Source organism: Dermochelys coriacea, chromosome 9, assembly GCF_009764565.3.
Source record: "Dermochelys coriacea isolate rDerCor1 chromosome 9, rDerCor1.pri.v4, whole genome shotgun sequence".
Lineage (NCBI taxonomy): Eukaryota > Metazoa > Chordata > Testudines > Dermochelyidae > Dermochelys > Dermochelys coriacea.
This window is the reverse complement of record NC_050076.1, coordinates 97,946,153-97,954,966: the sequence shown is the minus strand read 5'-3', so window position 1 is coordinate 97,954,966 and position 8,814 is coordinate 97,946,153.

The following is an 8,814-nucleotide window of genomic DNA, read 5'->3' as shown; positions in this document are numbered from 1 at the left end:
TGCTGCTGCCCATCAGCCTTCAGTGCCCAGGCTCCATAGATCAGTAATGATCTGGGTTCTTGCAATGAGGGACAGGGGGTGTTAAATGTCCAGTGAACTTAAGTCTTCTAGAAAGTAACACAACAGGATTTGTTTGATGGCCACAGGTTGGATGCAGGTGCCCTGACCTGCCTCAATGGGCCTCAGCCCTTCCTGGAGAGACCCTTTGGGTCGGAGGAGGTAGTTGAGTCACCTCATCCTAACTCTTCCTTCTGGTTCTCAGCTGAGGCCATCAGCCAGAAAGCCAGCTGCCACCTGTATCAATGCTATGTTATACCAACCACTGCATCTTAAAGCAAGCCTTGCAATTCCTAGCACAGTAACTTGGTCTGGTCAGGCTTGAGCCATTGCCAGGGCCTAGAAGTGCCTCTCCCCTGTTGAGGCTATTGACCCAAGCAGGATCTCCTCTAAGCTGTTTGAAATCATCCAAATCTGATGGCCCCCTTTGGGCCCTTCTAAATTACACTCTGCAGCAGGCTGAAAGGGACAGGGTCAGTTCATGGACAAGACAAATAATACTATTATCTCCCTTGCTGCTCCTTCCCATCTACATTTTCAAATCAGCGTGTTAGATTTGAGCTAGAATTTTGTGCAGCTCTGTTTAAAACCAAAGTCTTTTTGGATTTGGTAGCCGGGCTCCAGCACGGTTCTGTGAAACGGAGCTGGCGCAGAATTGTTTGGTCTCAGAAACATGTTAAACCAGCAGTGGGCTTTAGTAGTTAGGGCTGACCCATCAGCTTCGGTGATCAGATGTCAATGGCTAACATCCTGCCAGCTCATGCAGATCAGAGGCTACTGTGATGGGTACTCCGCAGGGAAACAGCTGTTTTTAATTATGTTGATTTCCCATAAAACCAGCTTTGGCCTGGCCCTTTGCCATCCAGCATTCAGGGCTAGTCATTATTTAGGCAGGCTATCAGATTAGGGTGCAAACTCTGGCAAGAGTTGTATTTACAATACTTCCATGGTTGTTTAACATTTCTCTAATTTTTATAAGAAAAATTTCCCCACAAATGTCATAGTTTAGTTACCAGTTCAACCAATGCTTTCTCCTTGTTTCTAACACAGCAGATGCCATCCTGGCTGTCTCTTCTTTCTAGTTGTTTGGGAAGAGGTATCATCACTGATGTCAGGGCTGTGCACAGTTCTAGCAACAGCATGAAATAATAGTGCTGCCCAACAAGCAGAAAGAGTGCAATGCATGGAGTTTGTGTAGGACTTACCAAAATATGTTTGTAAAAAAATTAACAGGGAATTGGTGGGTCAGAAAAAGATTAAGGGGAGATTCATCAGTTCAAATCCTGCCTAAGCTGGTAGAGAGATAAAATGTTACCAGCTGCAGACTGGGGATGGGGTGGGTCTAAGAGAGTTGATGGTCTCAATACAGTTCCAAAATTGACACACATTGCATACAAAAAGTCACTCCTATTTGACATCAATTTTCTCTTTATTGGCAGGTCTCAGCAGAGAGGCCATGAATTAAATGAACCTGGAGATGAACCCATGTTCCCATCCTAGGGCAGTCCCTGCAGGTCTGCATAGAGCTGTAGCAGCAGGTCAGTCTGGCACTGCTTGCACAGCTGTTGTATGTTATGCAAATAAAATGAGAATGTCAGATTCCAGCAAGGGTTAAGTTAAGCATGTAAGCATTCAATTTCAAAGAGGCTTTTGTGTGAGAGTGTGCAGTTATTTGTGAATGAATAGTATCTAATTTAAAAGGAGAGAGATTTAGAATCCAAGAGCCTTCAGGTAATACTGTGTTTGCACTAATCTTGGGCCTCCACCCTGGGGTTCTCATTTAAAAATATCTTTCCAACATGCTAGGGTATTCCAAATTAAGGAACGTTTCCCAGATGGGTTCAGAATGCAGATTTGCCAGGCAATTTAGCCACTGAGTCAGAGTCTCTCTCATACAACAAGGTTTTAAGACCACTGTTTTATTAAGGATGTTTTCAGTGATGCTTTAGTGTTTTCCCTGGGAAATTAACTGCTGAGCCATATTTCTGTGGGTTTTTTTGTTTTTGTTTTTTTTGGGGGGCAGTGCAGGGGCTGATATTTCACAGTTAATCAGAACACAGGAAATGCCCCTCTCTAGTTCAGTGTGTTGTGTAATTGTACTTAATTTTTAACATTGACACGACTGAGAGTGGATGCCAACCTGGTAGTTCAGTGAATGGAGACTCCTGTCTGGCTGTGGAGTGCTGGATCTGTTTATGTTCTTCAGGGCCTTCAAGGAGAGGATACACTAACCTCTACTAAAGCAACCCCAGCAATTGCAGAGCGGAGAGAGATTTAAAATAGTCAACATGTGCAAAGCCAGGGACTCAGACATGGTGCAGCTGTGGAATAGGCAAGGAGCTGTAGATCAGTAACTTACTGCAGTAAAGCCATTGCCCCACTTCCACACCACCTCAGTTGATGCAGAGATTAGCAGCAGCCCCTTGCTGTGTGATTGGTTTCAGAGTAGCAGCCGTGTTAGTCCATATCTGCAAAAAGAAAAGGAGGACTTGTAGCACCTTAGAGACTAACAAATTTATTTGAGCATAATCTTTCGTGAGCTACAGCTCACTTCACTGGATGCATGCAATGGAAAATACAGTGGGGGGATTTTATATACACAGAAAACATGAAACAATGTGTGTTACTATACACACTGTAACAAGAGTGATCGGAAAGGTGAGCTACTACCAGCAGGGTGGTGGGACGGGACTTTTGTAGTGATTATCAAGGTGGGCCATTTCCAGCAGTTGACAAGAATGTGTGAGAAACAGTAGGGGGGGAAATAAACAAGGGGAAATAGTTTTACTTTGTGTAATGACACGTCCACTCCCAGTCTTTATTCAAGCCTAATTTAATGGTGTCCAGTTTGCAAATTAATTCCAATTCAGCAGTCTCTCGTTGGAGTCTGTTTTTGAAGTTTTTTTTTTTTTGTTGAATTGCCACTTTTAGGTCTGTAATCGAGTGACCAAAGAGATTGAAGTGTTCTCTAACTGGTTTTTGAATGTTATAATTCTTGACGTCTGATTTGTGTCCATTTATTCTTTTACATAGAGACTGTCCAGTTTGGCCAATGTACATGGCAGAGGGGCATTGCTGGCACATGATGTCATATCACATTGGTAGATGCGCAGGTGAATGAGCCCGATAGTTTTCAGAGTAGCAGCTGTGTTAGTCTGTATCCGCAAACAAAATGTGATTAGGCCCTATGATGGTGTCCCCTGAATAGATGTTCATTCTACTTCACCACAGAAGGTGTCTCTCTGCAAGTGAGAGCCACAGGACATGGCTTGACTGGCTCAGCACCGAGAGTTCTCCTGCACTGACCTCAAGTGTTTTGTGAGATGCTGCAAATGTCTTAGTGTCTATGGCCAGCGTTTAGTTACACATGCACAGGCACCTGGCGACATTGATGTTGACAAGCTCTGCTGCCATCAAACCCAAATTAGAAGCCCAGTAATAGCAAGATCTTCTAAGCCTGAGCCATCAGTCATGGCTCTTTTTGATTGGATACAGATATCTTCGCGCCACCCCAGGAGACGTCAGCAGCCAGATACAACTGACAGATCCAAAGCATGTAAGAGAAAACACTGGACATAACTTCCTTTCAGTGTCCAGTGGGGTTTCTGGTGAAACAGAAGGCAAGGTTTGCCCATTAAGAATTTAGTATTTAAGTGCTGAATAGGTAGCTTTACTGCCACTGCAGCCAGAGCAATATAGCCATGTACAGACATGATTGGCCCAAAATATCATGAGCCAGTTTCCAAGGGAAACCTCTTATGCGTAGGTCAAAGAACACACAGGTACAGCTTTTCCTCAACAGTATTCCCTCACATTGCTGTATTATAGCATAATCTTCTCTTTTATATACTGTAGTTATTTTTCAAACCCTCCATACACTTGCCCTCTCTCCAGCACGCTGCGACAGTGATGGATTTCCAGAGGAGGCAAAGTCTGGGTTGATCCTATTTTGCACTGGCTGATGAATGGACACTTAAACTGAAGCTACCAGTCCTGTTCTTCTGGCTGAAGAGCCTCTCCATCCCAGGGCATGATCCCATAACACGCTAAGTGATATGGTGCTCAGCACCTTGCAAGATGGGACCCCTGGGATGATATTCTTCAACTGCACTGGAAGGGAACAAAGCTCCACAGGGAGCAGGACAGATCTCATTCCCTTGGAAATGAATTAGAATTTCCACAAGACCCCTCTACTTTCTGAGTTTTATTCCATGTGGGCTGACAGCAACAGACCTTCGGGAAGTGGGAGAATTTTCCCATTAATTTAATAATTTCAGCTCATACTTCAGTAAAACCCAGTTCTGACAAAGGCCAACATAGCCTGAATGGGACTGATACTATTTGGTGAAAAAACACAGCAGAAATCCCTGTTCAAACAAACAAGTCGCTCTTTACATGTTGCCTTTTAAACAAACCCAGATATGCAATTCCCCATGCCATTGTAAGCTCCTTCTGAGGCTGATCTGAAGAACCAGAGACCATTCCCCAGCATAGCTCCATTTTGGAGCAACAGCCATTCTCCCTCTTGGAAAGGCTTCAGTTTTTATTGCTCCCACTTCTGATTGCTGCTCCTTCCAATTGTGTGGCCAGGCTGAAAAGCCAGGAACTCAGATGCGGAATTTCCTTTCAATGCCCCAGCCCCTCTACTCTGTCAGAAGCTGCCCTGTTACACCCGGAGAAATGCCTGCACTTAAGGAAGAAATCAATTGGCTGAACTCTCCGCATTGCCCTCATCTGCAACATAGGTGAGGTTTTTTGTAGGAGTGGGTGGGTGAGATTCTGTGGCCTGCGCTGTGGTCCCTTCTGACCTTAGTATCTATGGTAGCCCTAGACTTCGCCTGGCCCAGGGAATTTTGGCATGCTTATCACTGAGTGGATTCCCTGGCATGCTGGTAACTCACCACTGTTTCGACACACAGCACTGATCCCAGCAGAGCACAGGCAATTGCACTGCTATCATGCACTGGGCTCACCACCCTCATCAGTCTCCACTAGGCTTGATTCTCTTTGTAAGGGATAGCGATAGGCAACCCCTCACCCCCACGTCCTCCAAGCATCCCCTGGGTGTGCCCAAGTCCCTGTTCACAGAACTCTCCGATCCGCTATTCCCAAAGGAGAAGTCCACACCAGTTTGTTAGATTCAACTCAGAATCACCACATCACTTAACACATAGCGCTTTATAGAGACAAGAAGAACAAGTTTATTATCAAAGAACAGATTCAAGTGAACAAGAGTGAGAATACTGGAAACAAGTGGTGATATATAAAACAAAATCGTAACACACTTTCTAGAGCCTACACATAAACAACAAGGCATTCCCCTATCTCCTACAAGATAGCTTACCCCTGTCATTTCCCCAGGGTTTTCAACCAGTTTGGCTGCAGTCCCTTCTTATGAGATCAAGCCTGCTGGCCGCTTGTCTTGACAGATGGACGGAATGAGGGTTTGCCTCTGTACTGCTTAGTTGTACCCACAAAAGTTCATTGTCTTTATGTAAATAGGGCGCTCTCTCTCCTGCTGGGTCACTTCTGCCTGTAAATTTCCTCTCTTTGAAGATTTCACAATCCTTCATTAGCATTCGACTCATATAGTAAATGGAGGCCCACTGTTAACCAGACAATATTTAATTTACATGGAAGCAGGCAGCTAGAAACACAATTCTTGCCTGAAAGAAAACCAACTTTTTACCCTTCAGGTGACCAGTCTCATGACAGACTTTAAGAACATATTTTTCAGTGTATACACATAACTCCTTATATAACATCAGTTTTGCCATTATTATGACGACCAATGGGACAGAGGCTTTCATCAGAGCCCCTCCATGACATTCCTTTGGTGAACCCAGAGTAGCCCTCTGCCCGTTGGCATCCATGGTCTTTGGGTCACAGTGACCTATGTAGTAGTGGGGGAGACTGATGCCTCAATCCCATCTTGTGCCCTTACTGTGACAACTGCTGAATTTTAGGAAGCTCCAGCTACAGTCCCTCTACTCTGGTTTCCAACTAGCAGATTCACATAATTCAGGAAATCAGTTGCTACGTTCCTATTTATCACCCTTATCTCATCCACAACCATTGGTTTTGTACATTGGTCTCTGGCCAAACCCAGCCCAAGGCCTTCCCCAGGTGAGTGTTATCGGGTTTAAGGCCCTGGGATGTGCACACAGATGATGGCTCATTTGATGCTGGTGCTCCCTAGGAAAATATCCGCAAGCACTAACGGCCCCAGAGAGCAGCAGGGCAATCTAGCATTTTCACGCCCAGAGCCGGAGCTAAGAGTTTATATTTTAAGCAATCCTGGAAACTGGAAAAACAGGTTTAGCTAAATTTAGTTTGGAACTGACCCGAAGTGAAAGGGATATGTTCATTGATGGTATAAGTATATTGACATCAAAGAGCTTATACCAGGCATGAACTACCTTTTATATACCCAGCAATTTCAGCAGAGTTTAAAGTGCATCAGATACGTAAGCTCACTTGTCTACAGTTTACCAGTGTCTTAGCAATAAGTCAGGGGACAGGGACACTACCTGGTCCCCAGTGAACAAGAGGCTAACTTCAGTTCATCTTCCCTAGAACCTACCACAGAGAAGCAAAGGTGAAATCCTGGCCCTACTGAAGTCAATGGCAAATAGCAAATAATCATTTGGCACCACACCTCACATCTTTAAGTAGCTGGGGTAAAATCCCGGCCCTGTTGAAGTCAATGGCTAAGGCGTTCAGCTACAATCCTGGAGATTGTAGGTTTATGCCTCATTGGATCGCATATGGAAAGGCTGCTCCAGTTCATCCAGATGTAAAACTGGTACCTGGTCAATAGAATTAGGGAAGTCAAAGGCAATTGGATGTGATGCTGGCCACATCACTCCCTTGCATACCAGCAGCTATGGAAACTGCCATGCTTTAAACCGTATCAGCCATGTGTGGCTTGGGGCAGACTGACATAAAGAGGGGAGGCTAACACGTTTGGGAAGGTTGGACTCCATGCCTGAGGACTAAGTTGGAACCCTGCTTAGGTTCACTTACTTTACTTTCTTGTTATAAATACTAGTACATGAAGGGGGGGAAATATGCTGTTGCAGTCTGCAAAGTCTTCTGTTGCAGAGTCAGCTCACCACTTTATATCCCACTATTTCAAAAGTTTCAAAGCGAGCCTGAAATCAGATTTTAATGTTTCCACAAGCAGCTGCAGGAAGGCCCCCTTTTCTCTCTCTCACACACATGCACACGGAGATGCAGATATATTTAGTTTTGACCTTATCGCACTGAAACAAACAAATATGGAGTGAGGGGCATGAAGGCCTGGTGTACATGCAAGCGGGCTTTGATGTTTAGAAAACTTGACCTTAAAAGTCCTTATTTAAAAAAAAAAAAAAAAAAAAGGTCTGAACATTAGGAAATGACCATTATGTCTCATTTCTAATACTTCTCCAATTCACAGAGTTAGAATTTAAGGCCAGAGACACCACTAGATCATCTGGTCTGACCTCCTGTATTGCACAACCACCCACACTACCCAGACACCAACATCAGAAATAAGACCAAAATAAATGAGACCCACAGGAGACCAGACTATTATGTGCCCCAGGCACTGCATAGGAGGGACCAACGTGCACCAGTGCCTGAGGCTCCCGCAGTAGCAGGGAAATGATTAAATGAGAGACACCTAGAGAATCCTGGCAAGTGACCTGCACCCACATAATGCAGAGGAAGGTGACCACCCCACCCCCCCGAACGGTCCCTGTCAATCTGACCTGGAGGAAAATTCCTTCTTGACCTCACATACGGTGAGCTGTTAGACCCTGAGCATTTGAGCAGAAACCATCCAGCCAAGCACTTGAGGAAGAGAACGCTCAGTACCCCTGCCCGCCTTAGCTATTAAATAGATATTTTAAATGTTACCGCGATGGTTCAGAGCTTTCTGAAGTATTTGGCAATTCACGTAAGTCTCACATCACTAACTTTGCTTACACTCTGTTCCTGCCACTCTTTATAGCCAATTCAGATAAAAAGCCTTTGCAATTGTTCAGATCATTTTACCTATCACTCAGTACAGTATACGCAAAAAGAAAAGGAGTACTTGTGGCACCTTAGAGACTAACAAATTTATTAGAGCATAAGCTTTCGTGAGCTACAGCTCACTTCATCGGATGCATTTGGTGTTTTTTCCACCAAATGCATCCGATGAAGTGAGCTGTAGCTCACGAAAGCTTATGCTCTAATAAATTTGTTAGTCTCTAAGGTGCCACAAGTACTCCTTTTCTTTTTGCGAATACAGACTAACACGGCTGCTACTCTGAAATCAGTACAGTATAATATACAGTACAATAAACTATTAAGATTCTCAACATGTATATTTGGTTTCCAATAGTACATGCTACTCCGTAAAGGTTAACTTTAGTTTTAAATAGCTCAGCCATCTGCCCTGCGATGGTTCACAGGAGCTTAATAATTAAAGAAGCAGAAACAGAATTTCTCAAACTTTTTTTTTTTTGGCAAACATTTTGAGTCAGACACACTCATCTTAAAAATAAACACACACAGCATGTGAATTGCTCCAACAATTTGTAATGACACTGAATTTCATTAGCACAAATCCTAACCTGCATTTCATCAACTCCAGGCAGTTTAGAGATCGGGCTCTGATCTTCTCTGCTGTGTTTGTAGCATAGAAGGCAAGATTGCTGGGAGCTGAAAACCAGCTGATAGTTTCAGTTACTCCTTACCCAAGTCCCCAGTATATAACATTGTGCATCA